General features: G+C 36.3%; 1 long non-coding RNA gene across 2 annotated transcripts in view; it reads right to left on the bottom strand.

Annotated features, from left to right (window-relative positions):
• The window catches only part of LOC140613991 (uncharacterized), a 293,774-nt gene that overhangs the window by 205,854 nt on the left and 61,888 nt on the right, over positions 1–26,032 (bottom strand). The gene's annotated exons all lie outside the window — the stretch shown is intronic.

Below are 26,032 nucleotides of genomic sequence, written 5' to 3'. Positions count from 1 at the left end.
TAGCTGGAATTCTTTTATAGATAATCCTTCTTTTCTTTGTTTTTGTTTTCAAGATTTCTCATTTGGCCTTTGGCGTTTTGCAGTTTTGCTTGATGTCTGAGGTATGAGAAAAATTTTATTTATCACCCCTGGGACACATTGTGATACTGAAAAACTTTCCCTTATTATCTTTATTCATTCCTTCTGGAAGTCCTAATAGGCATAGATTGAACCTTTTATTTTTACCCTCCATTCCTCTTTTGTAATTTCCAATCTGTAACTCTCTTTGCTGCATTCTGGATAATTTCCTTAGACTTGTTAATTTCTCAGTTTGGGGGTTTAACCCTCATCTTTGCATGAAGCACAGACCATGGTTACCCATTCTAAAAGAGCTCTTTTATTCCACCCAAAATCCAAGCCAAGAGAAAATGGCAGATATCTTTCTATTCTCCCTTTTGCTGAAGTTGTAATGTTCCGAGTATCTTAACATTATGTGGAGATTTCAATTTTAATTGACCTCATTGGATAAGCCCAAATCCTAATCTGCCATCTTCATGTGAGCAACAATGAAGTACTTATATTACAATCTCTATCAACCAATTTACCTCCCATTCCCATACCCGGTAGCTACAGCAGCAGGTACTGGCTCCCCACCAAGGCTTATTCCTAGAACTTAGTGATTACTTTCCAATGAGATCAACCACACATTCAAACGTGTTAGTTATTTTTTAGTTATTTGTAGTAGTAGAATTTTTGTGTTTTACTTTGGTTTTGTTCTCTAGAACAGTACTTTTCAACCACTTTTTCATCAGGGTTACACATTCTAAAATAATATTTATTTGACATTCTGGGATTAAACAGAAGAGGCTAAAGCTGACTTTGTCACTTACCAGTCAAATGACTTTGAACAAGTTACTTAACATATCCATACCTCAGTTTCCCCACCTATAAAAATAGGCATCAGAGTAACTACTTCATAGTGTTGTTATGAGAATTAAATCAATTAATATCTATCAAGTGATTACAATGGTGGCTGGCACTTTGTAAACGTTGAGTATTTGTTATATAAAAATGAAAATAAAATGTTAGTAGTCTTCTGTTGTATTAATCGGTGAATTTAAAACAAAGAAATTCCATTTTGCTTTAAAATCCAGTGCCTATTGTGTAGATAGAGGATTAACAAGAACCCAAAGTATTTTTATTTAAAGTCACTAGGTTAACACGCCTGAAGTTGAACAGTAACATTCACTCAATTCTGTTCCCATCATTCAACAACAACCCTTCCCCGTCCCATATATTCACCTTGTCACTCACATGTCTCAAATTCTTATAAGCAAAAAATTGTAAATGACAAGTAAAGTGACTACTGCATCTCTCCATTTCCTACTCAGAGAAGCACTCAGAGTTTCTAGGAAACACACAAATCCCAAAAGGAAATGACATTAAGGGATTAAAGGGGTTTGCTTTTTATTATCTTCCTTCTGACTTCCCTGGACCAACCACTTTCGCATATTGCTTCTTGAAGTCTCTGTCAGTCAGCACTGGTCAGGTGGAGAGTAACTTCTGGGCAAACATGCTGAGATTTCTACTGATCCATATATTTCTGCATCTTTGTAGAAAAAGCCAAATTTTCAATTATTCTTATAAATACGGTAAGCTTAGAATCAAACCTCTTCCTTTCATTTGAATGGGCTTCTAATACTTGCATTTCCACTTCTCAGTTTGGCTCACAGTTACTCAACAGCTGATGCAACGTCTGTCACATCCTTTCTTAGGCTATTAAAACTTTCTTTTTTCTCCCAACAAAGTGTTTCAAGGAATGCTTCCCTAACTGTTCTTTTAAAGGAATAAAAAAAGAAATAATTAGCCTTTAAGCTAAATCTTATCTAACCATGGGTAAGTTTAAAAAGTCAAAGCAAAGAGGGGTGCCTGGCTGGCTCAGTTGGTAGAGCATGTGACTCGTGATCTAGGGACTATGGATTTGAGCACACGACAGGTGTAGAGTTTAATTAAAAATAAAATATTTTTTTAAAAAAAGTCAAACCAGGGAGGAAATACAGTCACAATTACAATAAATAAATAAATAAATAAATAAATAAATAAATAACTCACAAATTAACCACAAAGTAGAGTTCAGAGACATGGCAATAAGTCCAACATAGGTGCTTCTCCTTGAACTGATTCCAATGATTGTTTCCTCTGTTAAAGACCATATGATGGAGTTTTCATGTTATTTCATCGGAAAAAAATATATACATTTAAATACTAGAGCTACAATCAGGGCCGCAAGAGACTCACACCATCAGAGTTAGGGACTGGTGTGGCCAACAGACGGAATACAAACTCACACCCAGCACTTACGTGAAAGAGCAAGCAAAATCACCTGACCTATTTAAATACCACTTCCTCTTTGCCCAGGGGTAAATGTGATCAGATTTTATTCTCTGTATCCATGATGATGGAAAAGCTTGGTCTTACGGGTTACCAACATATCAAAAAAAAAAAAAAAATTAAAAGAGAAAAGAAAGGAGAACGGTACTTGGGTCAGTGACAATTCAAAGCCTAACTTAAATTTCACAGAGAAATAATTATGAGAGAGGGTCATAAAGTAGAATTTGACATAAATGATAAAAAGTCTCTGATTTACAGGCTACTAAATCTGCTTATTGATGCTTAAAATGACTAAACATTTCATAACATTATTGTTTCCAGAATATCAGAAATGTTTTTTTCATTTAAAAATCTTGAAGACTTTTGCTAAAAAGACATTCTTTTAATATATCAAAAAAATGAAAACATGCAATTCAATACATCCAATCCATACTGTTTTTCAAATTGTTCTAAAGAGCTCAAGAGTTTGGGATTATTCAAGATTCAACGGAGACATGATAGTTGTCTTCAACTATATGAATGTCTGCCATTTAGCAGAAGAATTCAGTTTATTGGAACTAGGATCAATGATTGAAGTTGATAGAAAGGCATATACTAGTATAAAATATACAGTATAGTTTTTTGACAGAGCTGCCAAAGTATGAAACAGGCTCACTTATGACATAGGAATTCTCTATCACTGGATTTATAACTAGAAAAATGGTACGTGAAAGCATCTGGTACACCTGAAACTAGTACATAACATACTGTATGTTAACTATACTAAAATTAAAATATATATATTCAGAGAGAGAGGAAAAGTAATTCATTAAAAAAATGAAATTTAAAACAACAAAAAAGAAAGAACCTGACATACAGTAGGTTCTTGAGGTTTATAAGCTTAAATCATACTCAACCTGAGTATTCTCTATTAGGACACTATTACTATAATTTGACTGAGCTCATTTCTAAGATAGCTCTAGTTCTAAAAGTCAGTGAGCTCTAGATGTAAGTTTCTGTCCCCACAGAAACTTGATGTGGGCCACATCAATCCCATAACTCTTGTAATGGGAGAGCCTCTCATTGCCCTGACTATAACTCTGTACCTAAATGTACTGACTTTTTTCCAACAACATGACTCCTAAACACAAGCCAACTCTATCATATGTCCTTGAAAGAGGAAACAATCGTTGGTATAAGTGCAAGAAGAAGCACCTGCACTGGACTTACTGTGTGGTCACCAAATTCTACTTCATGGTTAATTCTGCAATGCTTTCAAATAATTAAAGATAACTGAATAATAGTTTGAATGTTTTTCAAATTACTAAGAACAATCCATTGTAGCATTGTGAGAAAAGATCAATTCTTCTTAGAAGACCTCTAGCAACATACTTTGGAATAGGTGCATGTATTATGTGTACAACATGACAAAGTAAGTTTTCCTCTTTATCAGGGGTCAACAACTTTTTCTGTAGAGAGCCAGAAAATAAATATTTTAGCTCTCAAAGGCCATGTGGACTCTGTCACAACTACCCAGTTCTACTATTACAGCATGGAAGCATCAATGGGCAACACGTAAATGAATGAGTATGCCTGGGTTCCAATGAAACTTTACAAAAACAGGAGCAAGCCACAATTAGGCCACAGTGCATCATTTACCAACCATTGCTGTGCATCATAACACTGCAGATATTACACAAGGTCAGAGAAAATATATGATTTTTCATATCACAAGCTTTTAATAGAGGCCTTTGAAAACTTATGTGTAAATTCAATGAATAATTGATTCATATTTGTAGCAGAGTAATAAACATTTGAGAAAAAAAATCAAAAAATACTAAAGAAAACCTCCAGCTCCTTAGATGTAACAAGGTAGTTTGTCAGACTTTCTGATGATCTTTTATCCTGTGCATGTTTTATGTTACACACTAGAGTTACATAACTGTATATACAATTTTATATGTTTTTTAAATTAATATTAAACATGAATATTTTCTTGTCACTAAAAACCTTCATTAACATCATTCTAATGGCCACATAGTATTCTAACACATGAATACCATAATTTACTTAACCTTCCTGTAATGTCTAACAAATATTTATAAATTTTACATTTTATAAAAGTACTTTATACTATGGAAAATGTAAACATGCAAAAAGCACCCATGTTCCAATAAAGAAGATCTATGAGAAAAACCTGAGCCTTCTGTGAAACATGAACACACTCGCCTTTTCCTAGGCTTCCTCTTAAAATGACAGCAAAGGAATGTAGGAGACAAACTCACAAAGACAAACAGGAGAGGAAATGACAGGAGACAAGAGATGTCAACAGGTTGGGGAAAGAGGAAAGTAGATAGATGAGAGGCACCTAGGCTTAGCAGGTACCTGCAACTTTCAGAAAAAGTAGAAAAGGGAAGACGCAAGTCACTGTAATACCAAACATTTCCACTTTGGTACCATTTCTTGTTTCATTTCCCTACCATCCTCATTAATCTCCTCAAGCACATTTTATCATACCTCTTTTAAATTCATGATAATTCTGCTTTGATAATCTGCTTTAGGATCATGTAAGATAGATACATTGTCCAATTTGTTTTTATATTAGTTAAATATGGCTAACCTATTATTACAGAAAGATCTAAAAATGCAGTCGATTATGAAATATAGACACTTAATTTCTTCACTTAATAGATCTGAGGAAAGCAGTTGTCAGCGGGGCAGCTATGCCCCATGCGACCATTCTGAACACCAGATTCCTTCCCTTTAGTGCTCGTTCATTCCTGGGTCACTGGAACCATCAGCAGAGTTGAAGATGGGTCACCATCAGGTCAGAGTCCTAGCCAGTGGAGGGAGCGAGAAAGTCTGCAAGAAGCATGCCCAGGACCAACATGTATCATTTCTGCTTATATCCCATTGATTAAAACTTAATCACATGGCCACATCTAGCTGACAGGGAGACCTGAAAATGTTACCTAACTTAGCAAGGAAAGAATTAATTTTGCAGAAAGCTAATGGTAGCCACCATAGTTGTCTTTCTTTTTTGTGAGTTGTACTCCTCAGGCATCTACTTGTTTTCGCTTGTGAGCTTATATGAATATTTAAAGCGGCCAAGAGCAAATGCCCACTTTCATCTCTTCCTCACCATAATGCCTACCATGTTACCAGTCAGCAGACTTTTGCACTAGAAAAGGGGTCACCACCACTGATACCTGCCACGTGAGGAAGTGATGCAGTGATTGCTCATGGAGGGGAAAAGCAAGAGTATACTTAGAGAAGGCTTCTTCCCACCTATTCACCACCCTGTCAACCAGGCTGCAGGCAAGACTGCTGTGTTCTGTGCATGTGTGTGTCCTTGTGCAAGTTATTTAAACTATTACATTATCAAGTCCTAGCTTCCCATTAGTAAAGAGGAGATAATAGTAACTATCAACAAGGGGTATTTGGGGATTAAATGCACACATATGTAAAAATCTTACTATCCTTCCTGAAACATATAAGGCAGTCAATAAATGTTAACCATTATGTTTCTCTACCTCAAAGAGATGCTAATAGAATGTTAAGAAATCTGAGATCTGGTCTGTGACAAGGTCACTTTGTGTTTATGATGAAATCACCTAACAATAAATATCTTGGTCAAGTCACAGAAAACTAGATATATCTAGGGAGCCAACAATAAATTCTAGAGCTCCTTTCTAGCTATTACCTACTCTGATACAAAATGAAACCTGTCAGTGTGATCTGCATTTCTAGGACATCCCAGGGTAGCCATGATACATTTTGTGCCTGAGTAAACTACCTTGTCCAAATGTCTAGGAAAAGATTCTACTGTCTCATCAACAGAAAAGACTACAAACAATTCAGATCCATATCACGATTGCATCACTAGAAACTAGAAACAATACCATTTGGATTAGTCTGAGAAGACACGGACAGAGATAAACAAACAGATGGCACACTACTACATAGCATGGATATCTGGGATTTCATCATTCCTAGAGTGTTGATGTAAAAATATATTTTCTTTCATGAAATGATGATGTCAGTAGGTACGGTTGGGGAGTTTTGTTATTGAACATCCTCAAAGAATGTAAAGTTAACTATCCTTTGTTATTTTGTTCCTCAAATTTTTAAAAAAATGTTATGTCAATAAATTCAAGATCCTAGAACTACCTCCTAATGACTAGATAGATGACTCAAATTGCTCCAGCATGAAAGGACTGATTCATTATTTCCTTATGGTTGTCCAATATTTTTTACGATTCTATACATGGAGTCTCATATGAACTATGCCTCCTTTTTCTGAACATCCTCAAAACAGTGCTATTGGATTTTGATTTGATTTCAATATCAGAGACAGACATTCTGAAAAACTTCCTAATATGAAACACATATATGGTAAAAACAACAACAACAACAACATGACATCTCTGAAGGCTCAAAGCAAAGTAGTTGAAAACCAGAAGTTAACCATAGTTGAGAGTGTTAGCTGCTCTTGGATTACAACAGCTACACACCAGGGATAGAAGATATGACCTGGACCTGCAAAGATGAGAACCCCAATATAAAGTTTGGAAATTGGCAGAATTACAGCATTAATGAAAAGGTAGACCAGGAAAAAAACTCTTTTCACCAAAAAAAAAAAAAAAAAAAAAAAAGTGAAAATAAAATTATCTATTTCAGCCTAGGCTTCGAGTGGGGAAAAAGTCTCTTTTGAGAATTTGTAGCTACAGGCCTTCCCTCACAAAGATTTGAGGTTCAAATTTATACTACCTACGTGTGATCCAAGAAATGCCAGACTGAAAATTAATCTAAGGTGGACTTGGCATGCTGGGACCCTTGTTACAGCAAATGTAATCATAATCCAGGCCTTATGGAGTTTCCAAAAACATTGCCTAGACAAAAATAATCTCACAACCCAAAATCACACATAAGAAATAAGTTACCATGAGACAGTATCAGCAGAAATACCAAACAGTACATTAGACTCCTATGAACTTATATTTATTATGATTGGATTTAGAACTTACAAATAAAAGAAATAAATATTCTTAATGGTAAAGAATTACAACATGGAATCAAAGATATGACTGGGAATAAGACAATGTCAAAATAAGACCAAACATACTTTTTAAAGAACCAAACAAATCACGTAGAAATGAAAAATATGAGCACTGATTTATGGTCACCATTGTTTTGAGTTGTAGGGGGATTCAAACACAGGAGTAAAAGGTGTTATAAACATATGCACATTCCTGTCATGTTCTGATTTACATTTGCCTGACATTGTCCTGTATTTCTAGCCTTATCGACCTTTAAAATAACAATAGATAAAGGGTCTACTCCGACTTCAGCCCACCCCCTTTTTTATACTCCAGAGTAGTTTTCTTTCTCTCTCTCTTTTTAATTATAGTTGACATATTGTATTAGTTTCAAGTGTACAACACAGTGATCTGACATTTATATATTACAAAATGATCACCGCAATAAGTTTAGTTACCACCTGTCACCACACAAAGTTATCACAATATTATTGATTATATTTCCTATGCTGTACTTTACATCCCTGTGACTTATTTATTTTATACCTGGAAGTCTGTATGTTTTAATCCCCTTCACCTATTTCACCTATCCTCCCACCCTTCTCCCCTCTGGCAACCACCAGTTTGTTCTCTGTATTTATATCTATTTCTATTTCAGTTTGTCTGTTCATTATTTTTGTTTGTTTGTTTGTTTAGATTCCATATATAGTGAAATCATATGGTATTTTTTCCTCTGATTCATTTTATTTGCATAATACCTTCTAGGTCCATCCATGTTGCCACAAAAGGCAAGATTTCACTTTTTTGCAACTGAGTAATATTCCACTCTATATATACACTACATCTTTTTTTTTATCTATCAATGGACATTTAGGTTGTTTCCATATCTTAGCTATAATGGACAGAGGGGTGCATAAATGTTTTTGAATTAGTGTTTATGTTTTCTTCAAGTAAATTCCCAAAAGTAGAATTGCTGATATTTCTATTTTAAATTTTCTTTGCTTTTTAAGTTTTTGTTTTAATTCCAGTTAATTAATTAACATAGCGTTATATTAGTCTCAGGTGTACAATATAGTGATTCAGCACTTCCATACAGCACCCATGCTCATCACAAGTACATCCCTTAGTCCCCACCACTCATTTAATCCATTCCCTCCTGCCCTCTGGTAACCATCAGTTTGTTCTCCATAATTAAGAATCTGGTCCTTAATATGTCTCTCTGTCTTTTTTCCCCTCTTTGCTTCTTTGTTTTGTTTCTTAAATTCCACATAAGAGTGAAATCAAATGGTATTTGTCTTTTTCTGTCTGACTTATTTCACAGAGCATTATATTCTATAGCTCCACCCACGTCATTGCAAATGGAAAGATTTCATTCTTCTTTATTATGGCTGAATAATATTCCATTGTGTACATATACTTACCTCTTCTTTATCCATTCATCAATCAACAGACACTTGGGCTGCTTCCATAATTTGGCTATTGTAAACAATGCTACAACTATAGGGGTGCACATATCCCTTTGAATTAATGTTTTTGTATTCTTCGGATAAATATCCAGTAGTGTTGTTGGATCATTTATGTTGCATCCATATTCCAGCTATTGTAAAAAAAAAATGCTGCGATGAACATAGGGGTGCATATTATCTTTTTGAATTAGTGTTTATGTTTTCTTCAAATTAATACCCAAAAGTAGAATTACCAGTATTTCTATTTTAAACTTTTTGAGGAATCTTCATATTGTTTTCTATAGTGGCTGTACCAGTTTACTTTTCCACTAACAGTATGCAAGGGTTCCCTCTTCACATCCTCACCAACACTTATTGTTTCTTGTCTTTTTGATACTAATGATTTTGACTGGTATGGGGTGATATCTCATCATAGTTTGATCTGCATTTCCCAGGTGATTAGTGATGTTAAGGAACTTTTCATATGTTTGTGGGCCATCAGTATGTCTTCTTTAGAAAAACATCTATTCAGTTCCTCTGCCCATTTTTTAATCACATTGTTTGCTTATGTTGCTCCTTTTTAGAGCTTTTTGGAACAAACCTAATATACAAAATATATGGAATTATAATTACCATCCTAGATTGAGGATAGTGATGGTGGATAGAAAGGGGAGAATCATTCAGGTAGGTCCTTACCAGCATGAGTTCCACATAACAGTCCCTGGGACATAAGACCCTAGAGCTCCCTACTGCCCAGTTTGAAATATTCTGCTCTGGTACAGCTGACTACCATGCTGCCTCAATTGCTTTTTCTTCTTCACTTCCTGAAGGTACAATCCCTGGGTGGTTTTATCATAAGAAAGAATTATCTTTTTAGCAAATGACTAAAAGATTTTAAATGTAAGGTATTTTTGTTTTTATTCCCAAATGTTCAGTCATTTTAATATCATTTGCCTCTAAACTAACACTATTAAATATAGTTAAAGAGGATTTCTTTCTCCACGATAGATGTAGGATTTATTAGAATAATTCATTGTTCCCTAAAGACAGTAATACACATATATTGCAATTGTTGCAAATCACATAGTTATCATCTTTCCTGGGGTTTTTTTCTACTGAAGCCTTGTTTTGCACAATCAAAATTTAGCAACTTCATTAAATGCATTGCCTGATGCACCTGTTTGGACTCTGGGTATCATTTTCTTTTCTCCGACACATTTTTATTCAAGATGTGCTGTATTTCCCAGAGGCTGTCTGGGGACTTTGAGACATCTGTACCCAGCAGTTTGCTTAAACCAACAAAAAGTATTGAAGCAAAAATCAAACTTTGGGGCATTGATTTAACCATTCCTTTTCAAGTATCCTAGATTGATGAAACATGTCAGCCCTGATACATTCACCATCACTGTTCAATGCTTAGAATAACTATTAAAGCAAAACTGACTACACTCTAATGAAAGCTGTCACTGGGAGTGGAGTGAGGACCATGAGGAGAAAACAATGCAGGAAATATTATGAAAAACTTTGATTTGAATGGAGTGACTATGAGGGAAACAGTTCAAATGCCAGAAATAATATCATGCAAGATAATTTAATCTATATAAGTGACTGTGTACAAGTAATTAACCCTATTAATAAAGAAGTAAGCATCCAACTGAGGAAGATATAATAAGATCAAGCTTTTCAGTTCTCAGCATATAGTTCAGTTCTATGATCCCAATTTTCTGAAAGTTTCCTTTTATCACATGTGAATGTGCAGTGATCATTTCACTGGCTCTCTTCAATGAGTTTATGAATTTAGATTTGAAGAACTATGTACAAACAAAAGGGATAGAAATAATGGAGTAAGCAAAAGGGAGAAAGTATGGCTAACAAATGAAAATTCATTTGCAAATCTTAATGAACATCTTCTAAGAGCCAATTTTTGGTCTCTGAGTCTCACATCAGCTTTTCCAAATCAGATTTTTTTTTTTTAAAGGCACGCTGGGGTAAGGGGAAGAGGTGAGAAAAATTAACACACAAGACCATGACCAGTAGGGGGCAGGATGGCTTTAATATTTATACTGAGAGTATTTTAAAAGCCTCCAGTGTATTTCCATATCCTGATGGCAAAAGTGGCTGCAGTTCATCATTCCTCCCTGTCCACATCCTTGGCAATCTGATAGTGAAGCTCCTCCCATCTTGACTTTGGACTTGCTTTGTGACTTACTTTGTCCATCAGAATGCAGAAGCAGTGATGCTGGCTAGTTCTGAGCCTATGGCTCAAGAGGCCGTGCTTTCCACTCACTCACCCTTGTAATTTTGCCAGTAGAGACGAAACGAGTTCAGCCTAGCCTGGCCAGATAGACGAGTCAGGCCGACTCCAGCTATACTCGACAGGCTCCAGCTAACCAACTAGCTGACCACCATATACGAATGAGTCCGACCAACATCGGTCAACCTTGGCCCAGACTCTTATGCTAGATAAATGCTTATTGTTTTAAGCCACTGAGTTTTGATATGGTTTGTTAGCAATAATTAAGTGACTTGGTCGGCAAACAAAAATGTCATTTCAGGTCACCTTTGTCATGTATGTCCATCGAGTCACTCTGTATCCATTCATTTAGAATTTTTTTCAATGCCAATTCTATACTAGCTGTTAGTGTTAGTGTACAGACTATTCAGTAAGCATTCACTGAGCATCACCTGAGCACTATCACTACTTAGAATACAAAGAATAGGGGCAGACTCTCAAAGAGTTAATTATCTGTAGTAAATCAGAAATTTGAGGACATTTAAAATTTTTTTAAAAATCAACTAAGACGAGAGAACCAAAAGCAAATATATATTGTAACAAATTATTCTTATAACAAATAAATAATATAACCACACTGAAAGGGGTGGAGAATAAAGGGGCTGACCCATGTAATTCTGGAAAACAGTATTTTGACTAGTTATGGTAAGATAAAGACAAAAAGAACTGTCACAAACTGTACTGATTGATAAGCCTTTTTCTCACAAAGATATGGGTTAGTCATCCTAAAATTACTATATATGCATGATAGGATTGAACAAATAAGTAAATGTACTGCAATATTAAGAGCTAGGCTTCTCGCTGTCAGAGAAAGAGGTAAAAATAAAGGGGAAAGGCTACAATGAATTCTGTTTCTTTCAGTATGAACTCATCAGTATGAACCTCATCACATCAATATGAACACATGCTTCTTTGTATTTTAAATACATATACAGATAGGGAGACACAAAACTATATATAGATGTGTGTATGAAGGGGTAACTATAATTATACACATAGATTTCCTAGCTCTGTCTGCTGACAAGGCCTAGAAACAAACAGTGGCATCCCAGTAGGAATCAGCACACTTAGTATTCAGATCATGGTTTCTAAGTACCAATTCTAATAAAAAGAACCAAGTCTCTGTGGAAAAGTGATTGATTCTAAGGCCAGGGTAGTTAAAATATAAGAGGAGCCTGGGACATCTTATGGTGCTTTAAAAAATAAAGGAAAAAGAAGAAGAAGAAGAAAATAGATGGAGGCCTAGAGAAAGGATATAAGAGCCAAACTAAGAGTACCCCAAATGGTCAAATCTAAAACAAGTTAAGCAAGAAACAACAATAATGGCTTATAATCCAAATATAAAATAAGTACCCTTTATGTAAGATATACATACTTAAAATATATATATATATATATATTATATATATATATATAATTAGGTAAATATGTGTATATTTACCTAAAAATACTTCTTTATAAAACAAATAAAGCAGAAGGGGCAACACTTCTTTACTTCCTCCCAGTTAACAAACATACAAGTAATAAGAGAAATAGACAATAACAATTAGAATATCACAGTAATAACTGATGTAGGCAAGATGCATTGATGGATGCTAAAATTAGTGTGTAAGACTTAAGGAAAAATGGAATATTTGCATCATTTCAAAGTTCCACCCTCAAAATAAATATATGTTAATTACAAAGAGAAAAATAGTAACTCTGCAGTGTAGAAACATGACGACATCTCCTTTAACCTAGGGACCAAGATTAATATTACCAGTAACAGGTTATATCTACATAATATAACCCTATATCATGCACTGAGAAGCACATATCACCTTTTTGGTGTTTTTCCTAATAGTGCATAACATCAATACAATCATGAAAAAACATTAGACAAACCCAAATTGAGGGACATTCTCCAAAATACCTAACCAGTACTCTTCAAAAGTCTAAAGGTCATGAGAATCAGAAAGATTGAGAAACTTCCATATAATGAAGGAGACTAAGATGATATAATAGCTAATTTAATATGGGATTCTGGGTTAGATTCTGGAAGAAAAGGGAAATCAGTAAAATCCAAAGTCTCTTATTTAGTGCACAGTATTGTACAGATGTTAATTTATTGATTGTGTCAATTGTGCTCTGATATGTAAGATTTTGATATTAGGGGAAGCTGGGTAAAGGGCATACAGAAACCTTTTTTTAAAAGGAATTTATAGGGCACCTGGGTGGCTCAGTGGTTGAGCATTTGCCTTCTGCTCAGGGCGTGATCCTGGAGTCCCAGGATCAAGTCCCACATCAGGCACCCTGCAGGGAGCCTGCTTCTCCCTCTGCCTATGTCTCTGCCTCTATGTCTCTCATGAATAAATAAATAAAATCTTTAAATAAATAAATAAATAAATAATAAATGGAATTTCTAAGTTGTGATTTTTTTTTTAAGATTGATTAATTGAGAAAGAAAGAGAGCACATGAATTGTGGGAGGGGCAGAAAGAGAAGGAGAGAGAGAATCAGAAGCAGACTCTGAGATGAGCACAGAGCCCATATTGGGCTCAATCCCTCAACTCTGAGATCACAACCAGAGCCAAAATCATGAGTCAATGTTCATCCAACTGAACCATCCAGGCACCCTTATACAGAAACTTTTTATACCATATTTACAACTCTCCCATAAGTCTAAAATTATCTCAAAATAAAAAGGTTAAAAATACATATCCATAGGGGCACCTGGGTGACTCAGTCGGTTAAGATCTGCCTTCAGCTCAGGGCATGATTTCAGGGTCCTGGGATCAAGCCTCCGCATTGGAATTCCTGTTTAGCGAGGAATCTGTTTCTTCCTCACCCTCTGCCCTTACCCCCTACCTGCCCCCTACTTGTGCAATCTTTCTCTCTCTCAAATAAATAAAGTCCTTTAAAAAACTCATATCCATAATTAATTTCTTTTAGGAGTAGACACTACTAAAATAGTTTAGACTATGTCTGTTTTTTTTCTTTTTATTACATTTTCTAATTATTTTTTTAATAAATTTATTTTTTATTGGTGTTCAATTTGTCAACATTCAGAATAACACCCAGTGCTCATCCCATCAAGTGCCCACCTCAGTGCCCGCCACCCGGTCACCCCCACCCCCCCCACCCACCTCCCCTTCCACCACCCCTAGTTCGTTTCCCAGAGTTAGGAGTAAGGAGAAAAAATAAGTGGGAAATATCAGAAAGGGAAACAGAACATGTCTATGGTTTTATATACACCAAATTCAAATAAGTAGAGTTTTAATATATGTTTATTTATATCTCTTAATACTGCCAAATATATCAATAGAAATTTGGATTAGTTGCCAGGTTACTTGGGTCAACTAAGTAATGTTAAATCTCCATTTGTATATTACATTACATAGGCACTGATCAGATATTAGTTTCACCAGTGTACTTGGCATTGAATCAGAAGAATATGTTTTAAAATCCCTATTCCAGGGGTGCCTGGGTGGCTCAGTCAGTTGGGCATCTGTCTTCTACTCGGGTCCTGGGATAAAGCCCCACATCAGACTCTCTGCTCAGCAAGGAGTATGCTTTTCCCTTTCTCTCTGCTCCTCTCCTTTACCCCCCTCCCACTTACATCCTCTCTTGCTCTCTCTCTCTCTCTCAAATAAAATCTTTTTTAAAATAATAAATAAAATAAAATAAAATCCCTACTCCATTCAAGCACAAGAGACTAAATCAAACTAAAATAAACTGAACTAAACTAAACTAAAATTAAAAACCATGAGCACATAAAGTATGACAAGCACTATGCTTGGTACTATGATAAAGTAGTACGCAAAACAGACCTGGTTCTTATCCTAATATAGTTTATATTTTACCACTGAGATTATTCAGTTCTTTTGCTTTCTTTTATATCTTCTGAGACAATTATCAAAAAAGTCTATATAATTGCAACCAATGTCTCAAGGGCAAGAATTCTTCCTTTAAACCCAATCGAGTATGTTATGTATACAACTTAATCTTGAACAAATTCTCTTGGCTGACTGACCTAGACTCAGGATGTGCACATTGCAAAGGCATTTTTGTTCAAGCCTATGAGAAATCATGTACACAAGGTAAAAGACAGCTTTTGGAAAATGTTCTCCACATTGCAGATTGTAGCAAATTGCTCAAGTTGGCCATACACCTCACCTTCCACCACGTTAACTAGAAGACCAGTTGCAGAATCATCCAAAACAAATTACCTATTAACATACCTACTTCTACCCAGCAATAACAGAAAATTCTCTCTCCTCTTTAGTGATTCCAATTGTCAGATATTGATAAACATTACTGGGTACGAAACTAAACAAACTGATTCATCTCTTAGTACAACTGTGATCTATGATTTAAAGAATAAGAATAAATTTTAAAATCTGTCCTGTTATGGAGCTTATTTCTAAGGCAGTTTCCTGCCGTGTCCTCACATAGACTTTCCTCTGTGCATGCACATCCCTGGTGACTTTCTCCTTCTTCCAAGGACACCAGTCATACTGGATCAGAGACCCATCCTTATGGATTCCTTAATCATAATTACCTCTTTAACCCCAAAATACAAATAACAACAAATACTATAATTTCAAATGAATAACATAAGTACACTGAAGGGAAATAGAACTAAGCTAGCAACGTCTGTGTACAGCTTTTTTTAAACTATGTACACTCAAGGCTAAAGATGAGGAAAGCTATAGATTTATTAAACTCCAGTTAATAGATTTTTCTTAGTGGTATGAGTGAGCAATTCTGAAGTTTTTTGTGTGTGTGTACTGTAGCACTGAACAATAGATAAACATATTCTAGATCATAAAACCAATTCATTTTATGAAAAAAAATTACCTTTTAGAGGCCCTATCTCCAAATGTAGTCACATTCTAAATTGTTAGGGGCCAGGGCTTCAACATACATACTGAGGAGAGGGACACTCCCATCTGCTCTGTTGTCAAAAAGTCAATGGACACTGGAAGAGACAGCAAGAATTAATAGTAAGACGGAAAACACCCCCAAAATTACACTCAAAATGTCATTTATAACTTCCTTTTTTTTTTCTCTTTGATGCAGGATCCTATCAAGATTCATTCTAGCTGGCTTGTCAATGATGTAGCAAGAAGAAGGACTAATCCTTCTCTTGGGAAAAACCACACCCCCAACTTCCCTTCCCAAAGAATCAGGGGTCCAAGATTTCCAGGTGTAAGAGGCTGGCATTTCTTATCACCTCCCTAAATAGCTAGCCTTGATGCTCAGACTCCTTAGCACCTAAGCCAAAAATATCCCAAAACCTGCCAGTCCCCCAACCACTACCCCACAGGCCACTCTCATGTTCACCTCATAAAGAGTGACAGTCTCAGAAGGTCAAGGTCTATCTCCTGGTACACAAACGGATCTATATCAACTGTGCCCTGGCCCACATACATACTCCACAGGATGCAAGAGACTCAAGGAGCTACGCACTCAATGACCGGTGCCCAGGAGTTCCAGCCTGACCAAGTGACCAGGCAGTATTTGTCCAGAGTCTTCTGCATGAAACATCATCCTGAGAAATTTAAAGCAGTTGTGGAGGTTTTCCGTTCATCTTGTATTGAGCCTAGTACAGTTCCTGAAATATAGTGGGCCTTTGATAGATGTTTGCTGAATGAGCAAATTACAAATGAAAGCATACCCATTTATCATCTTCCAAATGACTCTACAAAGTGTTGTTGCCTGCCAATAACAACAGTGCGCATTCATAGGTATTTATGAATTTTCATCGTATTACAAACATGCAGTTTTAACACCAGTGAATTTCCTCCACCCCAGCTTGCAGAGAATAAAATGCCAGTGTGTTTTCACTGCCTCCCTGCATATGCTGGTAGTAAAATATTCACGGCTTAGAGAATTATGCAGTGTGTTTTCAACAGCAGCTTTTGAAAGCCACTTTTTCCATTAAAACTGTCAGTTTGGTAATACAGCCATGATTTCAAAGCAAAGGAGCATTATGGCGCAAATCAAAGATAGATTACATATTTTATGTTTACATATTCTAGGACCTTCACGGTGTAAAGTTGTTGGATTTTTTTTTTTTAGACTTTATGTAAGTCTCATCCATTTTGGAATTGGAATGCATCACCTTTATTATGAACCAAATAAAATCTGTGTGTAATATATGTGGTACTGCTAGGTGTTATACCTGGCTCTATTCACTAGCAATTGCAAAGGAAAACAGTGGCAGTGAGAACTAAAGAAAGCCATTCCCTGGTGCCTTAATTTTTAGTTAATGAACCCCTATATATCTTCTATCTTTCTTACATTCTGGCAATATATGCAGATATCCCCAAAATGTCTATGATTACAACTAACTACTGGTCAGATAACAAAGTTAATAAAATTTATAACCAAGGGACCTTAAAAGTGAAAGGAAGCTCTGATGCTATTTTTTTATTAGGAGAAAATATATTAATATCTCTGACAATTAGTTGCAGTAGGAAACTATTGCTGGGTTTGTGGTGCGAAGGAAAAATTGCTTGGAAATAAGACAGCCTGTATCTTAATTATAGGTTACAATGCATACTTGGGCATGCTCAGTTTGTAGGGAAAAAAATAATAAAAGGAACTAAAGCTCTTAAAATAACAGTATTTGTCCATAAGTGGTGAGATTCAACAACACATGAAAGTGACAAGATGATAGCCTGTTTAAATACAGTTAGATAATATGCTTCAGAGATTTCCATCTTTAGCAATATGGTGGCAAATGAGGGCTGTATAAATTAAACAAAAATTGGAACAGTTCTGCAGTCCTAGGTTCAAACTTGATGAGAACTATTTTATACAAGCATCTCTTCTGGTCACCAAGACCCCATAAGGGGAAAAAAAAAAAAAGAACCTAAGAAAAATAGAAGCTACGTGGCACCATGATTAAGGGTATGGGCTCTGAAACAGCCTGAGTTCATATCCTGCCTCTGCCAATCACCAGCTCCTTAAAAAAAAAAAAAAAAAAGAAAAAATCACTTAGCCCTCTGAGCCTTGCTGTCCTAATCTTCAGTGTGCAGAGCACTTGGTCTGGCTAACTCCGTGCCATTCCTGACACCTTTCTCCTATTCTCACACAGGTGAAAGAGCTAATGACTCGCAAACCAGACTCCCATACAGCTAGGGCTGGTCATATGGTGCCATTCTGGCCAGTGAGACAGAATCAAACAGTCTGGTAGGAGTCACTAGGGAAATATTTGCTTTCCTGTAAAATGGATCATGGCAGCTGGCTCTACTCTTTCCTCTGACTTTTTGCTTTGAACACAGAGGGGAGGACTTAAATTGTGGCAACCATCTTGGAACTTGAGGAAAAGGCCCAGAAAATCCTAGAGACACTGGACCTGACATCACTGAGCCACAGGATAATCAGCTATATTCCTTGATATTCACAAATCAGGTAGTAGTCTTCTATTGTAACTAATTATCAGAGATATTAATATATTTTTCCTAATTAAAACTAGCATCACTGATGGTACCCAGAGATGAATGAGTAAAGTATAATTAGCTGGTAGTGGTACTAATAGTGGTATCATCATCATCATTATTATTACACTTTAAAACCTGCTAGGAAAAAGATTATACCTCCGACACGGTACCCCTAAGTGTGCGGCCTTTGGAGCCATGAGCCTGGGAAGGGGGATACTCAAGAATTCAAGCATCTCTCAGTTTAATTGGCCCAGAAGAGAATCTAGAACCCTAAAAGGATGAACATGGTTGTCAAATGGACATTATCTACAATCATGGGTTAACTCAGGCATTGGGAAATCCAGGCCATCACTAAAATCCATTGTAAAAGAAACAAAAAGAAGGTAAAGCAGAGGATATGCAATTTGGAATAACAAGAAATTTAGTTCATTTGAAACATGAAGTCAAAGATTATGAAGGTAGCCTATTCAACACAATCTCATATCAAGCAGAAAATGACATGTAATTTATTATTTTATTTTTTAAGTTTTCGCATTTTAGAAAATTACTTCTTCCAAGAATTGCTAATTAAAAGAAATGTATCTTTCTCTCACTTTAGCCTTAGAAGAAGACAAACATTGGCTTCTCCACAACCACAAATGTAATCCATGCTAATCATCAAAAGTACACTGCCAGTTTCACTTTGGCAAAGACAGAGCAAAATTCAGATCCCTGAGAGTCAGTCACCAAATAACCAAAGGGCAAACTCCAGGATATCAAAGCAAAAATTATTAAAAATTTTAAAAGCCATCAAACTGTAGCACTTTGCGTCAAAGCAGTGAGTCCACCTCTGAACGACAGAGAAACGTGATGCCCTGATACTCCTCACCACAGTGTTTACAAAACTAGGTGTAGGCCCTGATATTACTGTAGGAGGAGGAAAGAGGAGACAACAGCATCCAAGCAGCACGGTTGCAAGAACAGCTGATGCCCACAGTCACAAGAGTGGCTGCTTCCATTTCTAATGCCCTGCACTGTCTTCGCCACTGACTGGCAGGAAACTAGATACAGGTTTATTCCAAATGCTTACAATCACTCAGGTTGATAATGTACAGTGTGAAACAAACATTATGTAATTCCCCAACATCAAGTTGGCCTTTTTAGAGTAGAATAGATCTACTTCCTGTCTTCTGCATAAACAGTGTGCAATTCAAAGCTCTGTGCCACAGTGGCCCATTAGACAGAGTTATCCTAGTCTGCTGGCAGCACAACTGTAACGAACACAGTGCCCCTTTCTCCTTCCTTCTTATTCATAGTGGTGTAAGGAGGAATTGTTAGCTTTAACTTTGAGCTTCCTGGCATTGGTCCATTTGTATCACCACCCTGGCATTATTTAAACACAGTGTGCTTCATATTTATGAGCTTACAAAATTTCTGGTCTCCTGCTTCTGCCATTCTTAAGAACCATCAAGGGAAAAGGGTGTGACCATAAAAGCTAGTGTGTAACAAACCTCATTCAAATGCAGGCAGTGTATTGGGAATCTTAATTCTATTAGAGCATGGACAATGAATGTATTTGTGTTAGTTACTTTCCCACTTTGAGGTTAAACAAACCAGTGAATGGGACTCCGGGTGGCAGCAGAATGAGATACTGCATTGGATGACGCAGGCAGACAAATGCCAGGGAGCATTTTAAAAAACAGCAAGTCTCTTTCCTGCCTTCCCATGACTTTTCAGCAATTTGGATTCTGTAAATGGAAATGAATAGCTCCAGTCCTCCAATATCTTCATTCAGCAGTTCGGTTCCGACAGTCACGTGATGCATTTATCTCTATGGCCGCTTCTAAGAAAATGTACCCCATTCAAAGAGGGTCTGAATTAACTATAGTAAATGTGTTCTCTCTACTCTTAAATTGATATCCTTTCCTGAATAAAGTTCTAATTTGCAATAATTGCCAGACTGAATAACTTGTCGCAAACCTCCTACTAATGCCACCACAAGACTTGTTTTCCAGCAATGTGATTAACTGAATACAGTAGTGTTTAAAACACCACACACACACACACACACACACACACACACACACACACACACGTGCCACACCTTTGGTGATGATGTAGGCTTCAACCCAGGTCCTCCTCCACCGCTGTGCCCATCTGTCTCTAATACGCATCACTTACTCTGCAGGCTGGAGTGGGGTGCCACAAGTCACCTCTACCACCTGCCCAAACTTTCATTTCACACACACTTACTGAATATGACTGGAATCCAGCATGATTTTTTGAGTAAAACTGGAGGAATACGGACTTGCTTGCTTTTCTGAAAATTAATCTACCTTCAGGTAGAGGATCTGGTGTAGAATACGGGCCCTAGAAATTTGGGTGGCATCCCTTTACCACACTTGTCAGGGTCCTGCATTGTGGGCCTGAAGGCACGATGACCACAATAAGCATCATTTAACAAGTATCAGAAAAGCACTAAGAATTAAACCCTTACAAATCAGGGAGGTGTTGAGCAATCAGACTGAACAGCAAAGAACAATAAGAATAAAGAAGTTAAACATGGATGACATGGTATAATAAGATTCTTGCTGTGCCAGGATTTTCACAGGCCTTCAAGTCCAGTAGGAACCACTGTAGATAAAGTAGCCTACCTATTGCTTTAAGAAATGCCCCCTTATAGAAAGAGGAAATCATTCTATTCTTTTTTTTTTTTTTTAGATTTTATTTATTTATTCATGGGAGACCCACAGAGAGAAAGAGGCAGAGACACAGGCAGAGGGAGAAGCATGCTCCATGCAGGGAGCCCGACGTGGGACTCAATCCTGGGTCTCCAGGATCACACCCTGGGCTGAAGGCGGCGCTAAACCGCTAAGCTACCAGGCTGCCCCAAATCATTCTATTCTTAAAATCGCACTAAAGGAGAGTATAATACGAATAGTCCTGATTACCTGCACTGATTCTAATTTGCAATAAAATTTATCATAATTTTTCCTAAGACTCTTGGCTCTCACTGATTCTTACCTAATTGGCATTCAATAAATATCTATACTATTGCTGTTTCAAAATATTAAGCAGTCTTTGAACTTCTTAATATTTTGAAGTTAATAAAGCTTGTTTCCTAAGGAAGGAAACATTAACTATTTAGGTATTATCAGGGTTCAAATCAAATGTTTACTCTTCAGATTTCCTAATCATAATATCATGAAGGCATAGAGAAAAAATCAATTGATATTTATCTACAGGTGGTGCCATGGGAATTCTGGTATTGTTTTTACCAATAAAGACTTAGAAAAATATATCATTTTCTCAATGGAGCTAAGAAAAGCAAATATAAAAACAAGACAAGAAAACCGGCCAAATGTATGAAAATATCTCTCTCAAGAAATGGCGAAACATAGACGTCAGGGTTCCTGGTATTTTATTATGTTTTCGGTTTCTAAGAACTACAGCTACAGAATGTTTGTTATCAGATCTATCAGTAAAAGAAACAGTGAGATAAGCTAGCCGGCAATCTGTAATCACAAAGAGAGATTCAGACCTAAAAATGAGCTTACGAGGTCATGATAATTAAGCCTGGGTGAAAGGTTAAGGTCTGTCATTTGGGGCACCTACCTGACTCAGTCAGAAGACCATAGCATTCTTGATCTTGGGATTGTGAGTTAGAGCCCCACCTCGGGTGTAGAGAGTACTTAAGTAAAAACTAAATAAAATAAAACAAAGTAAAAAATAAAAATAAGGTTTGTCATTCAATCCAGTCCCTTTTATTAAGTTAATGTATTTGGCAATAAATTCTATCAAGATAGAAAATAAAATAACCTAAGTTGATATACTCTTTCTCCAGCAAATAGAGACCAGATCTACGGAAGCAAGTGAACAGGAACTGTATAACTCTTACTGGCAGCATATCTTTGTCTGAAATATCCAGTTTATGTAAGAAACCATATCAGTTATTGGTAGTGGAAAACTCTCCCAAGAGTTCAGGGTTAAAACATCGGAGTCCTCTGACTTCTGGCCTTGACCAGTCACTCTAGGCCACAAACTTCCCCAGAAATGCTAATAAATATAAATCCATATTTTTAGAATGGTGGAACTTATAGAAACAAAAGTATTTAAATGAGGTTTAAGCCAAAACAGCTTATCTCCATTTTATAAATTCCAAAAAGCATTAAAGACTTTCCTATATGTCTTCTACTACCTTTCCCCTCAAAGAGGACTGTTCTTCCAGTCAAGACATCCTATAACATTCAGCCGCTGAATATCTTCTACCTGCCAGTTTTGTCAGGATTTGGAACCTATACCAGGATTTTCCCAGGTCAATGAAGAAAAGTCAGACACAAATGCTTTCTTGGAATGCTATAGCCCTGTTACAATTAGGCAAATACATTTAAATTTTAATGTCCCTTGAGTCTAGAAGTGTATTTAAGTATCTCTTTCCATGATATGTAACAATAAAAAAATGCCCATTTGAAAACCTAATAATTTTTCATTATGATAGAAGTTCTACACAGTAAAATCTTCTTACACAGAAAATAGGCAGAGCATGAACAGTGACTCTGGCAGTTTTCGTTTTTTCAACCAAGTCAACCAACAAAGGAAGGCCTGTCCTCATCAGAATGAGAAAGAATTTCGGCCCCAGTTCCTATTTAGCCCTTGACCTCAAATGTGACTGACAAGTGGAATGGTGATTTGGGAATGTGAGCAGACACCTGTCCACTGAGGAATGGACTGGAGCCAACAGCTCATTACACAGAAAACTACTAAACAGCCATTGTAGAACAACGACTTTTCATCACCTGGGTCAGATACAAACCAATAACCTAGAGGTGAAAGGCTGTCCATCAAATTCCAGTTCCCACTTCCCAGGTCCATTCAATTCCATCTATTCAATTTTAAGGACTCTCTTCTATAGGTTTGTGCAAAAGAGGCCATGTGATTCAATAGAGTTCAGACTGTTATTATTTATGGGATGAACTGAAAGGATTATAGATTCGATCACAATTAAGTTCTCTCCTAATGAATCTGCAGGCTTTAAATAATCTTCTCAAAGTGCACATCACTTTTCTTTTCTCCTTAGACACTCTTGAGAGAAGGCACACTGGGTGATTTCAATGGTAGATACTCTCAGCCCTGAAGTGGATTTGACATGTAGACGAAGCTGTTAAGCCCAAGACTGTGAAGTCCACACTAGTTGCAGTGTTCCTGATGTGTGAGCACGTATTCATAAATTAGCAGCCCAAGTGTTTAATTTTCATGCAAGTACTTATGTGTTTACTAAAGATTAGCATTTTAATTAGTCTATATTTTTCTCTCAGACAATTGGCACGAATAGTATTTGCGGATACCTGACTAAGAGGATGCAAAGTAAAAAAAGAGGGGGGTGTCACACAGTTTTATTCAAAAATTCTAATTAGCTAGTCATTCCCTTAGCATGAAAGAAATTGACATGGACTATAAGTTAGGTAACCACTGAGACTGTGTGTGGTTGGCTGGTTTTTGGTTTGGTTTTTTTATTTTATTTTATTTATATATTGGTTATTTGGGGTGCTTTTTTCCTCTCAATTATAGCTCTATGGAGAGTTCGGCAAAAGTCTTTTCTCTCAGATCTCTTTGTATTGTGTATTTGGGTCATGCTTGGAATATTAAACATCTGTCTCCTCCATTTTAAGTTCTGATAGTGTAAAATTATGAAGTGGCGATAATTTAGCTAATTCCTAAGAGACATCAAAAGAAAAAGATTGAGATACTTCAGTTCTGTTTAAAGGCTTTCTGCTATAGTTGGGTAAATTCTTTTTTGTGAGATTCTTTTAATGGAACACCTGAAGAAATGTACAAGTTGCTAAAGACACAACTCAATCCCCCAAAAAACAGAGGGGCTTCACCTAGAAAGGCCCACACTGATGGCCAGTGCAATAAATTCAATCACTTAGGATTCCTTCTAAAGTTGTTTCACAGATCCAAATCCAGTAATTCAGAAGCTAGGTGTAGTTATCGTGGGACGCTAGCAAATCAAATCTCATGTGAGTTCACTTTCTCCCCTGTTACCATGTCATTAAAATAGAAAGCTTTTTAAAATTCCACTATTTTTCCTTTTTTTCCAGGTACAACTTTTTCTTCTATTCTCTACTTCAGAGGGGTTTTTTTTCCATTTTGTTGAATAATATTTCCTACTTTAATATATAATCCTGTTCTTATATTACTCCCCTCAAAAATAATAGTGTGAGATATACTTGTTTTGTAAATTTTTTCATACAAATTTTCTAAAATAGCATGCCTGGGAGACATTACTATATATTTACAAATTATCTGTTTCAGATGGTCTAGAATGTATGCAATGACCACCAGTGTTTTAATAGAAATGATTGAGATTTGTGGATGGAACTGGAGGGTATTATGCTGAGTGAAATAAGTCAATCGGAGAAGGACAAACATTATATGGTCTCATTCATTTGGGGAATATAAATAAAAGTGAAAGGGAATAAAGGGGAAAGGAGGAAAAATAAGTGGGAAATATCAGAAAGGGAGACAGAACATGAAAGACCCCTAACTCTGGGAAACGAACTAGGGGTGGTGGAAGGGGAGGAGGGCAGGGTGTGGGGGTGACTGGGTGGCGGGCACTGAGGTGGGCACTTGACAGGATGAGCACTGGGTATTATTCTGTATGTTGGCAAATTGAACATCAATAAAAAATAAATTTATTATTAAAAACAAAACAAAAAAAATGATTGAGATTTTTAAGGAATGTATCTTTAGCTCCACAAAACAAAATTTTTGTTTTGCATTATCTTTTTTTTCCATATAATGGTTAATTTGAAGGAAACGAGAAAACAACGATGATTTTAAAAATTAGCACCACAAAGATGAGCATGGAAGTAGCCTATGTAAATGTCACATAGACTCTTAAATATATAATGGAATCTGATCATCTTCTTTGTCAGAGTTGTGACTAGATGTCACATACAGATATTTTATGGCATTATATATAACCATGTGGTGTTGTTATAGCATGTAACATGACATTTGACAGACATAAAATAGCTCTCTGAAGTGAAGAGGGCACTGAGACAAAGTCATCAAAATTTTCATGAAAAACAAAATAAACAAAACAAATGAAAAGGGCAAATGATTACAAAGGGAATAGTTATTAGTATCTCTCTTTCCTGTCATAAGATCACTCAGAAAATTAAGCCTCTAAATGAGGGGACTTTAAATATTATTTTTGAAAATTTAAATTTCTGAGGGCACCTGAGTGGCTCAGTTGGTTAAGTATCTGACTTCAGCTCTTGTTATGATCTCAGGGCCCTGGGATCATGCCCTGCGTTGGGCTTCACGCTAACTGGGGAGTCTGTTTTCCCCTATCCCTCTGTCCCTCCTCCTGCTTGTGTGCTAGCATGTTCTCTCACAAATAAATAAATAATTTTAAAAAAAAGAAAGAAAGAAATCCTTAAATGTCTGGGGACAATTTCAACCCCATTGTGAAGACACCAGCTACTTTACA

Source organism: Canis lupus, chromosome 2 (genome assembly GCF_048164855.1).
Source record: "Canis lupus baileyi chromosome 2, mCanLup2.hap1, whole genome shotgun sequence".
Taxonomy (NCBI): domain Eukaryota; kingdom Metazoa; phylum Chordata; class Mammalia; order Carnivora; family Canidae; genus Canis; species Canis lupus.
This window is presented reverse-complemented; position numbering and strand designations above follow the sequence as displayed.